The 12503-nt window shown below is 35.7% G+C and overlaps 1 long non-coding RNA gene across 1 annotated transcript; it reads right to left on the reverse strand.

The window, feature by feature from the left end:
- Positions 1 to 9818: 9818 nt before the first annotated feature.
- On the reverse strand, positions 9819 to 11273 carry LOC133868420 (uncharacterized). The gene is made up of 2 exons (XR_009900331.1): positions 10666 to 11273; positions 9819 to 10196 (listed from the first exon to the last, which is right to left on the reverse strand). It is a non-coding gene; the product is annotated as an uncharacterized LOC133868420 (long non-coding RNA).
- Positions 11274 to 12503: the final 1230 nt, after the last annotated feature.

The following is a 12503-nucleotide window of genomic DNA, read 5'->3' on the forward strand; positions in this document are numbered from 1 at the left end:
AAATAATTTGTACCCTTTTTGTTGAAGAGGATAACCAAGAAACATACAAGGTTTGGCTCTAGGATCAAACTTTGCTTTGTTTCTAGAAAGAGTGGAGGCAGAGTAAAGGCATCCAAAGACTTTAAGATGATCATATGTAGGAGGTTTTGTATAAACCAACTCATGTGGAAATGTGTTTGATAAGTGTAGAGTAGGAATTCGATTAATAAGGTAAGCAGCTATTAGAATGCAATCTCCCCAAAAAATGAGAGAAAGATTGGCTTGAAATCGAAGTGATCGAGCAACATTTAAAAGGTGTTGGTGTTTCCTTTCAACAACTACATTTTGTTGAGGAGATTCTACACAACTAAGTTGATGTAAAACCCATTTGTTAGAACAGAATTCTGCCCTGGTAAATTCTGGACCATTGTCTGATCTTAAGACTTTAATTTTAGAGTTAAATTGAGTTTTAACAAAATGAAAGAAAGCTTGAATATAAGTTTAGGTTTGGTCTTTGGATTGCATTAAATGAATCCATGTAAAACTACTATAGTAATCAACTCTAGTGAGAAAGTAATGATGACTATTCCTAGAACCAATAGAATATGGACCACATATGTCACAGTGAATTAGATCAAATATAGATGTTGAAGAAGTAACACTATGAGGAAAATATAATCGTTTTTGTCGAGCTAAAGGACAAATAGTACAAGGAAGAGACAACAAATCACATGAGATTTGAGGATTATTTGAATGTAAAAGCTTAAGCCTAGAGTAAGACAAATGTCCCAACTTATAATGCCAAATATCTATAGAAACAGATTTGACATTTACAGAAAATTGAAATGGTGCAGAATTGAAAATACAAGATGAAGAGATATCTGGTTGATGTAACTCAGGTTTCTCTAGCAAGTAAAATAGCCCATTTGCTTCTCTACCCGCTTCAATCGTCATCCATGTTGCAAGATTCTGTATGAAACAATAGTTAGCAAAAAACAGGAAACAATAGTTGAAGGATTTAATGAGCTTTCTAATTGAGAGAAGGTTAAAAGAAAACGATGGAACACATAGAATATCAGTGAGTGTCAAATGTGCTGAAATTTTGACTGTGCCGATGAGTAACAAGAGCAAAATTACCATTAGGCAATTTCACTTTGGTAGAAATGGTGGCAGTAATAGAAGTGAAAAGAGAAACGGAGTTGATCATATGATCAGTGGCTCCAGTATCAATAATCCATGAATGATGTTGACATGAAATGGAAGTTTGACAAGAGGAAAAAAGAAGAAGAATATTTTGGATGTAAGAACACTGATTCACTGTGAATAAGTGCAATGGAATTACCTTCAGTGGATGGAATCAGACAATTAGTTGTAGTATTGGAAATACTACTTGGTTGAAGAGCTAAGAGTGAAGTTGTGAAGGCATAATTATTTTGCATGAAGGCCATCAATTGTTGGCATTGAGCTTGAGTAAATGGAAACGAAGGAGGATCGATTGCTTGAACTTGATTGGCAGAGGAAGTACTAGCAGACTTATTTCGAGTAAACTTGAATCCAAGTGGGAATCTATGAAGTTTATAACACTTTTCAACCATGTGACCAATCAAACCGCAATGGCCAAGTAGGCTTATTCTTGCTTTGAAACAGCTTAGCATTTTGATTAGTAGAAGAAGGAGATGTGCTTGACAACAAGGTCGAGCTATCAGCAAACTGAGAAGTTTGAAAGGTTCCTTCAGAAACTTCTTTTTGTCTCTCTTCTTGTAAAACTAGTGAGAAAAAATTGTTGAAAGGGGGAAGTGGTTCAATCAACAGAATTTGACCACGAATATTTAAAAAAGAATCATTTAAACCCATTAAGAAATGGTAAATGTATTCTTGTTGATGAAAATCCATGATTGTTTTCATACAACCACAGATACAGAGGCCACAAGAACATTGAGGAACTGGACGATAATTGAAAAGCTCATTCCAAACACTTTTAAGTTGAGTGTAATAGCAGCAATAGACTTTTGAAGTTGAAAGATACATGGACCATTGCCTTGAGAAAAGTGTTCTTTCAAATCTTTCCACATAGTTTCAGCATTGTTGATATAGATTATACTAGCTGCAATCTCATTTGAAACTGAATTAATGGTCCAACTCAGTACCATATCATTACATCTTGTCCAGGCTTTGAAATTTGCTGATGAATTGGAAGGCTTTGGCATTGAACCATCGATCAAACAAATTTTGTTCTTGGCACTTAGAGCCATCAACATTGATCGAGTCCAAGAATTAGGGATAATTACCTTTTCCCCCATCAACTATCAGTCATTGTCAACATGCCCTCATGAACTGACACTTCGACAAAAAAAAAAAAAAAAAAAGCATCAAATTACAATCTTTACATATTTTGGCCCCTTCCGTCAGGGAATCCTATTAACTTTGATGGAATATGCCATTTTTTACTGTTAATTTTGGTTTAAAGACCAAAATGCCATCTACAGTAATTAATAAAAAATATAAAAATTAATATATATTTAAAAAAAAAAAAAAAAAAAACCAGCCACCCCTTTTGGTGGAGGGGGTGACGTGCGAACCCTCCGGCCACCTCTGGGGTGTCTCGCGGCCACCCTAGAGATAAGCTGGGGTGGCTGTGAGGCCACCCCTAGTTTCGGGGTAGCCGCGAGCCACCCCAGAGGTGGCCTGAGCGACCTCTGGGGGTGGCTCGTAGGCCACTCGACCACCTCAACGGGTGGCTGCCGCCACCCCCTTTTGCCAAAGTATGTAAAGATAGTAGTTTGATGCTCTTTTTTGGTCGAAATGTCAGTTCATGGGGGCATATTGACAATGACTGGTAGTTGATAGGGGGAAAATGTAATTACTCCCAAAAATTATAATTCTCACCTATCAAAGGTTGGGAAACCAGAATTGATCTCGGACCATCTCCCTGATGGAGATAGAGAGAATAAGAAAATTCCTCATGAGAATGAATAGTGGAACTAGAAGAAAGATTAAGAATTTCCATGCTTGAGGATCGATAAAGCTTTGATACCATATCAGATATGTGAGCAACACATATGGAAATGAAGAAGAATGAAGAACATGATCAAAACAGAGAATGAACGAAGAGAAACAATCTGGAGAGAAAAAGTGATCTCTTGTATTGAATGAGTAAACAATTACAAACTATGTATTTATATAGAATGAATTATCAGCAACTAATTTGTGTTTAACTTTTTGAAAAAAAAAAGAAGAAGAAGAAGAAGAAAAATAGGGGCGGTTGAGTCACCCCAATAGTCGATCTGGGGGTAGCTGAACCACCCCCCATGGGCCATGGAGGTGGTTCGGCCACCTTCAAAGGCCAAACTTTAATTCGAGTATTTTTGTTTTATTATTATTATTATTATTTGGGTTTGTGGGGGTGCCAAACCACTCCCAATGGCCATAAATTGGTTCAGCCACTCACAGATTGGCTGATCTGGGTGGTCGAACCCACCCCTAGGCCAAACGAGGGTTGCCGAGCCATCCCCAAGGCTCTTGGGGGTGGTTTTGACCAACCCCATACCGGTCATGGTGGTTTTCTGTATTTTTATTATTATTTTTCAAAAAGTTTTTTCTTATATTATTTTTTTTAAAGCTTTTATTATTTTTAGTTTTTTAGTTTATTTTTTAATTATACATAGTGACACGTGTCTATTTTTTAAGATATGTGGCGTGAACTTTCGTCAATTTTTGAACGGAAGTACCATTTTCGTCTTTTACGATAAACAAGATACCATCTACGGTATGTAATAAACCACATGGAACAAAAAATATAGTCATTAAACCACATGGGGCAAAACGTATTTAACCCTTAAAAGTAAATATTTAGACAATAAAAATTATTTGACGTGACTTTCAAAAAAAAAAAGTAAAAAATTATTTGATATGAAAAAAAAAAAAAATTGATAAACGACTACTATTCTGTAATTAATAAAGATTTCCTGAAAAGTTTAGAATGCAATGCTCTTAAAACTACACGTCGTTCCAAAGGCCCTTGGGTTCCCATCTCCTTCCCGCGCGTTTGTCTTTTGACTGGGCGTTTCGGACCGAAGCTAAGGGCAAGCTCCAATACTTGTTTCCCAATCAATGCGCGACGCGTGGACTATTTTCTGCCTTAACCAACAAGTAACAACTGAACGTCTTCCTTTCAAAAAAAAAAAACAACTGAACGTCTTTCTCACTCCTTCTTCGCTCTCTCACTCTCTCAGTCTCGCTCTCTCGCTCTCTCACAACCGATCGCCGTTTCCGATCTCTGCGTCACTGAGAACCATCGCTCCCGATCCGCTCTCTCTCTCTCACTCCCGTTTTACGTTCCTTTGTCACTGACGCACAGCCATCAAAATACAGAGGTAAGTCCAAACCCTAACCCTTATTTATTGTTTTTCTTTTATTTTTTTATTTTTTAAATGACAATCCACGGCAACGATTGGGAGCTTGAATTAGGGTTTGGGTTAGGGTTTGAGAGAAACGATCTCTCGCGCTCTGTCCCGGGAAAAGAAAACGGAGCCAAATTTTCAAATCTTAGTGTGCTGTGTGGTTTGGAGCATTTTTTTTATCATCATTTCGGGTGCTAGGACCATGCGCTTCCTTTTTTTGGCTCTTACTGTTGTGTGGGGTCTGAGTGATGGGAAAATTTGTTGGAAGAAACAGAGGCATGCCTAATCAAGATGAAAACAGAGGATTGGCAATCCAACTGTAGGACCGATGGTACTGGGTTCGAGTTACGGGTGGAGGGGCTTTGTTTTTTTTGTTTTTTGTTTTTTAAAGTATCTATGCTTGGTTCCTGAGAAATGTTTGTATGTTTTGACAATTGAATACCATGTGTTTGTATTTGAGTGAAAGAAACATTTTCTTCCTTTATCCTGCATTTCTCGGAAACAATATACAGAGCATATATGCGTACAACTGCCGTAATGTAACTTAAATTATTTAGATTAGTGAAGCTATTGCTTACCATAATTAGGAGGTACACTCATTGATGATGGTATCATAGATTGAACACTATTATCTCATACTTTCTGCTTGCATGTATTAATTATGCTATCGCATTTCATTAATTATTTCTCTTTCTTTATTTATTTTTTCTTCTAAATTAACAAGACGATCAATTGCATACTCGTTCCACAAATAGTTTATTGTGTTGCTTATTTGCTGAAAAATCTTTTGTCGTGCTCAACACCTGAAACTGGCTTTGTTTAATTCTTGCAGATTCTCATTATGGGTGCAAGTGAAGCCATAGTATTTGAGAAGTTCTCGGTCAAACACTCCTGGAAACGACTAGAAGCCACTTGTGGTATGCGATCATGTGGCCTGTCGCACAATTCTACGACCAGTGTGTCTGATGGTGGAAAGAAGCTAGATTTGGAGTATTTAAAAGAAAAATCCTCTATGCCAAGGTCTCGCAAGCGTGAGGCTCCGAAGTTGATGGAGTACCAAAGGGTGAAGAGGCAAAGGATTGATCATAGTTTGTCTTCGCAGTGCTCCACCCTTTTGAAACTACAGACGGCTCATCCAGCTGGTTGGGTTTCCAACCAACCTGTGTTAGTATCCCATATGAACAAGTCAGATTCAGATCCAGATTCTGATGGTGAGTGACTTTCTATTTTACCATAAATATGTCTAATATCTCTCCATGATCTAATTATTAGCTTGCTGTTGGTGATGATGTGTAGGGGCTGCAAGTGGTTTGGACAGTGAAAACACATGCCTTAGTTCTCAACACACAGCTCCTGCCACAGATGTTGCTACTCTCCAAGGATGCCCAGTTTATGATGTACATCCGTCACCAAAGAAGGCTCTCCGTGCGGCAATGATGAAGAGCAGGTTTTCAGAAACTATTCTGAAAGCGCAAAAGAAGACACTTTTTGACCATGTAAGATAAGATTTTTATTATTGAGAGAAAATACATTGTCATGATGTAACATTTGCATACCGCTTGTGCTATTTTTTTTTTTTTAATAGATATGTGCTATGTTTTTTAAGTTGCTCATACATGCTATTTCTTGTTTGTCTTTAGGATAATAAAGTAGATCCTTTGAAGATGCAGCAAGAAAAGAAAAGATTTGAAAGTATACAGCTTCAAGGTGAATTAAGCAACTTAATATTTGCTCCCCCCTCTCTTTTTGCTCCTTTGAATGATTAAAAAAAAAGGGTAACTTAATATTTGCTTTACTTACGAAAAAATTATGATATATCGGTTTATAAGGATCCGAAGGAGCAATCGCTTTACTTTGACTTTGCAAGATAAGCTCTTTATGTATTTTATCAAGTTATAATAATTATATGATTTATTGATTTGTATAATAATACATGTATATTGTCTTATGCTCATTGTATATATTCCTTGATTTTAATATTATATTATCATTGCATTATTGAATGTACAATTTAGCAATTTCTTAGTTTGTTAGACATGTTAAGTTTGTCCTGATTCTATTTGGTCTATTCAAATTTAGACGATCTCTAGATCAATTAATTCACATGAGCATACCTTCTCGTTTGATAAAATATGTTTGATTCGTCTTAACATGACCAAAAGTTGGCTGCATTAGTGCAAGACTACATAGTAGTCAAGCTCAACGATCATGTTGCCAAATTTCTTCTTGTGTCATATTCAACTTTCTATGACCAAGAGATTTTATATGTTATTTCCTCACAACCAAATAAAAAAAATAAATAAATAAATAAAAAATTAGTTTCCGTTTAAAAGACTTGGGATCTCACAGGGGTTAATTAATACTTTTTACTTTATATCATTGGCAAATAGAAGGAGTGAAAAACTGCAAACAAAATGATGTTTACCTTTATATCATTTTTAGAAAAATTAATTAATTGAATTTTTTTTTTTATTATTATTATTTTTTTGTTATACATTTGCCAAAAGAAATGAGAAAAAGAAAGAAAGAGAAAGTTGTGCTATTTGCTCAACTTTTGCACGCAAGTCTAACGTAGAGTGAGGGATTTCATCACCAAATAGTCTTTTTTTTTAATGCAGGATACACATTGTATCAATATTATATTAGAGGTTTATGCACAAAATTATGTGCGATTATATCACTAGAATTATTGCAAATTGAATAGTGCATGAAAAGATTTAGGATTTTGGTTTATACAGATTTAGTAAAAATGAGAGAGATGAAAAGATTTCACATTAATATATAGGCTTTGTTTGAAACAAGGAAAGAGTAGGATTTGCTTTGGTAGTCACATGAATCCATGTGTCGTTTGGTGTTAGCAACTGTGAGAATTTGTTTTCCACCTCTAAATAAGGTTGGATGTGATATATCTATATTCTTGCAGGTCAAGAATTAACAAAGTAATGCCTATTTTTTTTTTTTGAAAAATGGCCTAGGTTTTGTTTGGAACTTATGATAGTATAATATTGTGAAGAATGTAGTACTATGTTAATATGGTTTTTTTAAGCTAATTTTACCATATTAGCCATTTTTATTTTTTTGTAATGCTCTAATTGTTGGTAGAGGTATTCTAGTTTCTGATCCCTAAATTAACGCTTTGTTTTCTTAGAATTCACTCAACACTTATTTGTTTAAAGTCAAGTCAAGCTACTATCTCTTACGTCCCCAAGAGGTAGCTCAATCGACTGAGGACCACGCCTTATGAAGCGGCAAAAAAAAAAAAAAAAAAAAAAAAAAAAAAAAAAAAGCTTCTATCTCTCACACACATTTCAAAACATAGAAACATAGGTGTCATATATTTTATTTATCCATTTATTCACTATTAACGTATTGTGGTGGATACTTTTATTATGTAGACTGTAGACTACATAGTGCATGTCTTTTGAAAGTTTTCTATGAGCATTTCCACTACAAAAACAACTACAATATATAAATGTATAGGAAAAGAGAAGTTAAATCATCTAGATATTATTTGCAAAACTTTTCATTATCATGCTCCTCTCTTCATATTTCTTATGAAAAAAAATCTGCACAGTAGTATAATCATCAATTTTACAATGGGAAGATGCTATCAATATTTCAATAATATGCTATCATACTAGTTCTCTTTTTAGTTTTCTTGTAGTTGGTTTATTGTGAGTTACTCATTACTTGCTTTTGCACTAATTTTCTAAAGCTCATGTATAAAGCTATTATGCTAAGAAAAAAAAAAATTGTAGTTGTTATTTACCTATCAGCATTATTAGTTGTCTTGTATTATGTTGTTGGCATCCACCTACCATTTCACTTTCATTAACATGATTAAATATTTACTTGCAGAAATAACTAAGATTCAAGCCCAAATGAAAGCGGCTGAAGTTGACGAGGTAGAAGCTAAGCAACAACAAGGAATAGAAAGAGAGAAGCAGCGACGAGGAATAAAAAAGGAAGCCTTTCGAGCTACACTTCAAAAGGTTACCTTCTTTTATCTAATACTTGTTCAAATTTTTAGCATATCAAATATAATTTTCAACATTGGGTTGAACTTGTATCTAATGTTGTGCACCTTTCTGCAGATGACAAAAACAATTGATTTAGAAGACAATTTGTGGGCTCAAAAAGAATTTGATATGTTAATTGGGTCTTCTTGTTCCTATTATTGGCCTCGTGCTGCACATTAAACATTCATTTTAGTGTTGTTTGTAAAATGTTAGATGAAATTTTGTTTTCAAATGTAAATTCTATTTTTATTTGCAAATAGTAGTATTGTTGTAAATGGTGAAGTTAGCTATTTGTAAGGAGAGAGAAATCAATAATCTTTAAGTTCTTAACTACATGACATAGCATAAATATAGGTTCTGTATACATGACATAGCATAAATAGTCTTTTTGTATGTGGCATCCACATGCTCTTTTGAATATACAATTCTTTTGGACAGTGGTCAAGTTCATTAACTTAGTACTATAATATATATACCAATTGTGTAATAAGAGTAGAGTAGAAGGAAAAAAAAAACACAATGTTTCTACTTTATGATGAAGCATGCATTATAATACTCTCAAATTAATGTTCTTACAATAATCACAATGCTAGCACAAGAAAAGAACGGATTATTTAAGCAAGAGACTGAGTTTTTTTTTTTACTGTGGCTATTCTACTTGAACATGACCATTGGAGACTGAGCTTAGATAAAGTATGTGTACCTCTATTGAGCTAAAGAAGAAGAAGAAGAAGAAGAAGAAAAAAAAAAGGAGCAAGGATAAACTGAAATCCTTCCCAAGGCATGCAAGCAATGTGCCCCCATACGACCATCACCAAAATGCTGTTGAGATTCCTAAAACTAAGAATCCTTCATCTAAGATATTTGGGTTGATAATACCATTACAATGTCCCAAGGATCTATTGAAGCCCTCCTCTTGTTCCAATCATCCAATTGGCATTGCAAATAACCATAAAAAAAATTTAAAAAAAAAAAAAAAAAAAAAAAAAAAAAAAAAAGAAGAAGAAGAAGAAGAAAAGAAAGACCCAGAAAACCACATTTTCAAAAGCAAATCTCATAATTACTTAGTAAATTATCTAAACAATAAAAGTTGAAATACACTTGTGCTCCCTAAAATTTAGCTTGAGTTTGAATTCCAATTGTGCATCAGATTAAAAATATGAAGAAAAAAAAAGAAGTAATATCATCCTTACTTCCATCACTCGTTTATTGAATTGCACTGGTGAAAAATATAAGGCAAATGTGGAACTATTAGGATTTGAGATGACATGCACAAAAATGACACCCGAACAACTATGGATAAAAAAAAAAGAGATGATATTACTCCCCTTTAAATTGTAGGGGGATGAAAGAAAAAAATTCAGAGACCAAAAACTGAAGTCCAACCAACTATAAAGTATACTAGCAATTAACATAAAAATGACACCATACAAATTACAATGAATACTATGAAAAGATTATGAAACCAATATTGTACCCTAATCATATACCAAACAACCTATATCTATTACATTCAATTTCCATTAACATTTCATAAAAGTCCAAGATCAGAAAAATCTATTACACCTTGTTACCATATGCCCTCCATAGAGAATCCCATTGTATGTTTGGTAGCTGTGTGGAATTGCTTGATATTTCCTCATTTAGGACATGCTAAACTTTTATATTCATCAAGCCATCCCAAATCTTTTACCATCAAACACAAATTTCAATCCATAAAATTGCAATTATTGATCACTCTGATGCCACCTAATCCAATAGACACCAACGTTGGCAGATTCTCTAGGAACTGTGAAGGCTGAATCAATAAGGTAATTAAATTCAGGGTTTTCCATGCACTTTATCCACAGAAAACCCACTCAAATTTCTTTACCACATAACAAACTCAACTCAACAATCCAGAATTAATGCTCTAAATCGTTCCTAAGAGAAAGCTATGAATCCAAATAAACACCCTGCTTGAACCAAACAAAGTATAAAGTAAACCCCCCTCTATCCTAAGCCAGAAAATTTCATGAAAATTCCCAGTCCTACTGACATCTCAGCAACCACAAGCACGAGTAAAATCACAGATCCACATATGTTCAGTTAGTGCATAAACCACCCTATCTCTAAGCAAAGGAGCTGTCTTTTTCCTTATTTCTTTTAGCAAAAAAAATTACCAAAAAAATTTCAGTTTTAATCCCCAAAACCAAATCTTTCAGTCTCTCGGCACTCAAACAAAGACAACCCAGAAGAAGAAGAAAAAAAATAAAAAAGGCTTTCACCTCCAGAAGTCTTCGACGGCACGAAGGCGTAGATCTGCCTAACAGAGCTACCCCAAGCTGCCTGCTTGGACTTGGCAGAAGGACTGTCGAACCAGAAGGCCTGTCCAGCGGATGTGGGTGATTGACCACCGGCGTGGTCTATTGCATCTAGTCGTCGTCTCCCCCTCCCTCATCTCCAGCTCCGCCAGCAAGAGGGTTGGGGCGCTGGTTGGTGTGTGTGTATTTATAGTAGGAAGGTGGCAAATGGAGCGGCACTCAACAACCCGTGAAATTAATACGTTGGGGCTGATGGGCTTGTTTGTTTTATTTAAGAATGTTTTCATTTTTCACATCAAATGCCCAACATGCTCCATCTCCGAAACCACAGCCCATTTAACTAACGTGTGAGTGTGCAGACCGAGCGGCAGGGGTCGACCCAAAGTTTCTGATACCTTTTCCAAAAGCGTGTCAAAAGATCTTTCCAGTTTTCAATATCATTGAAAAAGACAGAGACGGAGCAACTAAAGTAGAAATTTGGCAAAATCGTGATTTATGAAAGTTTGGAATATTGATGGTCCAATTTGCATCGGTGGCCGGACGTGAGTTTGCTGTCGCAGTTGAAGCATAACTCACGATCCTGTCGGTCCTCCATCTCCGATGCTGTGAGCTTCTTATGGGATGCGTGGTTGGTGTTATAATATATTATGAGATTTGATTTTAAATATTTGATTAGAGTGCAACTTCTATCGGGTCGTGGCATAAAATGGCTATTTTTTGCCCTCCAATAATAACATGCCACGTCGGTTTAGCACACGAAAATACTGTAAGCCGAAGACACCCGATCACACCAAATTTATGAAGAAAAAAATGAACAAGAAAAAAACCTCAAGCTCCCCAACTCCACCATGTCAAGACATGTGCCAATCACGATTTAACTTTCATGGCATTCTGGGCAATCTCAGGTCCAGGTTCTACACGGAAAAATGGGGAAATCTAGAGAGAGATTTCCTCAGCATCTTTGCTTTCTCTTTTTTTTTTTTTTGCTGGAATTTCATTTGTCCCCTCTAGGGTTCTCTGTTTACCTTGACGGAATATATTCCCTAAATCCCAAAATCCCCCTTCACTTCCTTACCATATTAAACCTCTATTTCTCTCTCGAACAAATCTTCCAAATCTAACCCACAATCATCCAATTTTTCTGACATCACCCAAACGGTGCTGCAATGTGTAAAATAAAATATAAAAGATAGAAGGGAAGAAAAGGAGAACACAAAAGAGAGAAAACACTACATTACTTGTTATTTCATTGAGTGCTTTTGAATACAAAAGATATGAATATATAGGCTAATAGAGGGGAGCACATCCCATTAATCATGGCACACAATCATGAAATATTAAAGTGAAAAATATTGAGGAAATCATGTAGGAAAATATGGAAAAATATTGGAGAGGAAATCAAGGAGATATTCTTGATATGCTGCAACGACTCTTTATTTTCTAACACAATGCAGGAACACTCGTGTCTGAGAGCAAGGGCCGTCGGTGGTGGGGCGAGCTATGATTTTCCTTCCGGTATTCGAGAGGGTGGGTCCGGAGGCGTGGTTGTGTGTGGTCGTGGGAGTTGGCCGTGTGTGGTGCTGTTCTATAGTGGTAAAACAGGTGGGAGAGGAGGGGAGCCACTTGAGGACGAGAGGGTGAGGGCGGAGGTGGAGAGCGTGCGGTGGAGGTGATCGGAGGCGGCTGCAAGTTGGTAGAAGAAGATGCCCATCTCTCTGCCTCTCTTCATTTCACTGCAAATTTGGCTTTGTTAATTTTTAATGATTTTGTTCTTATTTATTTATTTATTTTTCATGAATTTG

Source organism: Alnus glutinosa, chromosome 5 (genome assembly GCF_958979055.1).
Source record: "Alnus glutinosa chromosome 5, dhAlnGlut1.1, whole genome shotgun sequence".
NCBI lineage: Eukaryota > Viridiplantae > Streptophyta > Magnoliopsida > Fagales > Betulaceae > Alnus > Alnus glutinosa.